This window comes from Orycteropus afer, unplaced genomic scaffold, assembly GCF_000298275.1.
Source record: "Orycteropus afer afer isolate SDZICR_OR568_19922 unplaced genomic scaffold, OryAfe1.0 scaffold00085, whole genome shotgun sequence".
In the NCBI taxonomy this organism is placed as follows: domain Eukaryota; kingdom Metazoa; phylum Chordata; class Mammalia; order Tubulidentata; family Orycteropodidae; genus Orycteropus; species Orycteropus afer.
This window is the reverse complement of record NW_006921672.1, coordinates 8,333,593-8,336,307: the sequence shown is the minus strand read 5'-3', so window position 1 is coordinate 8,336,307 and position 2,715 is coordinate 8,333,593.

Here is a 2,715-nt window from a genome sequence, read left to right as displayed (position 1 = left end):
GACTGGAAATATCATGGCTTGTGTCAGGTGCACCTTAGTCCTCAAGGAGACATCCTTGCTCCTCAGCACTTGAAATGGTTCCTTTGCAGGAATTGTTTCCTACCACATAGTATACATAAAAATTAGTATACATAAAAATTAAAACAGTTCCTGTGAAGGAACTGTTTTCTACCACATAGTATACATAAAAATTAGCTCCAAATGCCTTTTAGATCTAAATGTAAGAGGCAAGATGAATTATATTAGCATTAACAACTTTTGTTCATCAAAGATAATCATAGGGTGAAAAGACAAACTACAGAGCTGGAGAAGATATTTAAAACACATGTAACTTACAAAGGACTACTACCTAGGATGTATAATAAGGCATTCATACAAATCAATAAGAAAAAGATGAGTCAATAGGAAAACAGACAGAAGATTTGAACAGCACTTTCCAAAAAAAGAAAACCTGAATGGCTAACAAACATGAAGTGATGCTCAACCACATTAGTAATCCAGGAAATGCCAATTAAAACGCTATGAGATACTATTACTCACTAGACTGGCAAAAGTTTAGAAGTCTGATAGCATCCAGTGCTGGTGAGTACCTGGAGCAATGGGAATTTTCATATGCTACCGTTGGGAAGGTAAATTAATACAACCACTTTAGGTAACAGTTTGGTGTTAAAAATGGAAGATTTACTTACCCTAAGGCCCATAAATTCCACGTCAAGGTCTAAATGCTAGAGAAAATTGTGCACATGTCCATCAGATGGGAATCGAATGTTAATCAACAATAGAATAGATAAACAAACTATGGTATATTCATACAATAGAACAACGTACAGCAATGGAAATAAATGAACTAAAGCTGTATTAATTTTTTGAAAGAATTAAGACACGAATACATTCAACGATTCTATCTGCATAATGTTAAAAAAAATATGGAAAATCATACTGTTTAGGAATCTATAGTTTGGTGGCAAAACTCCAAAGGAAAATAAGGAAATAATTTTTAAGAAATCAGCCTCTGATGTGATAAGGAAGAGGCATGTGGAAAAAGGGTGGGTTTCTTGTATGCTAGCAATATTTTATTTCTTAGCCTGGGTGGTGGGAAGCTCAGGTATTCATTTTGTAATTATTTGTTAATTGTGTTCATGAGGAACTTGTACATAGACGAAGAGGTTGTTGTTCAAACAAAACAAGGGGATACTGCTTTGTTTAAAATCAGGAAGGCTATGTGTCAGGGTAGCATTCTTTCACCTTACTTATTCAATATGTATGCTGAGCAAATAATCCAAGAAGCATACAAAAGACTACATGAAGAATGTGACATCAAGATCGGAGGAAGACTCATTAACAACCTGTGATATGCAGATGACACAACCTTGCTTGTTGAAAGTGAAGAAGACTTGAAGTACTTACCGATGAAGATCAAAGACTACAAGCTTCTGTATGGATTGCACCTCAACATAAAACAAAAATCCTCACAACCGGACCAATAAGCAACATCACCATAAGTAGAGAAGAGATTGAAGTTGTCAGGGATTTCATTTTACTTGGATCCACAACCAACACCCATGGAAGCAGCAGTCAAGAAATCAGGCATCTACTGATTGCACTGGACAAATGTGCTGCAAAAGATAAAGATGTCACTTTGAAGACTAAGGTGCGCCTAACCCAAGTCATGGTATTTCCAATCTTCTCATATGTATGTGAAAGCTGGACAATGAATAAGGAAGATCAAAGAAGAGCTAATGCCTTTGAATTGTGTTGCTGGTAAAGAATACCAAAAATATCATTGCGGTAGTTAAGTTTGTGTGTCAACTTGGCTGGGCCTGGTTGAGTGGCTGGGCAGGTGGCTGTAGTATTCCCTATGATGAGACTGGTAATCAATTCCATGGTGGAATCTACTGTGAGCAGCTGAGTAGCTGCCTTAGGGATATGGTCTGCTTCCTGTATATAAGGAGAAGCCTTGGGGAACTGTCTCTAGCTTATGGCATACTTGAACCCTGCATGTAGCCGTGTCGTTGTTCAGTAGCCTGCCATGCTCTGCTGACCTTGGGACTTACAATGTTGTTGTTGCTGTTATGTGCTGTCGCGTCAGACCCCACTCATAGAGACCCCTCCTTGGGTTTCCGAGGCAGTATCACTATGGAAGTAGATTGCCCCATCTTCCTTCCGAGGAGTGGCTTCTGGTTAGCAGTCAAGTTCCTTAGGCACTATGCTACCAGACTTACAATGGACTTGAATCAATGGCCTGCCATGTCGTTTGGTAACATCGGGACTGTGCCTTTTTATTTGTCAACTTTGGGCTTGTCACAAGCCTCAGCATCTAGTGGCTGTCTGAGTGAAGAGAAGCTTCTAGCTTCAGTGGGCTGGGAGCAGGAGGCAAAACTGAAGCCCAAGGTTGAGGGGCTTTCATCCAGTCTGTAGAACCTGGCACTAGGAACTTGGACTTCTAGCCTCCACACTGTAAGAGAATAAACTCCTGTTTGCTAAAGCCATCCCATTTGTGGTATATTCTTGTCAGAGTGGTACTAGGTAACCAAAACAACCATGGACTGCCAGAAGAATGAACAAATCTATCTTGGACGAAGGGCAGTCAGGATGCTCCTCGGAAGTGAGAATGGCCAGACTTCATCTCACCTACTTTGGTCATGTCAGAAGGGACCATTCCTCCATTTGCAGAAAAATGAAACAAGATCTGTACCTCACACCACACACAAAAAC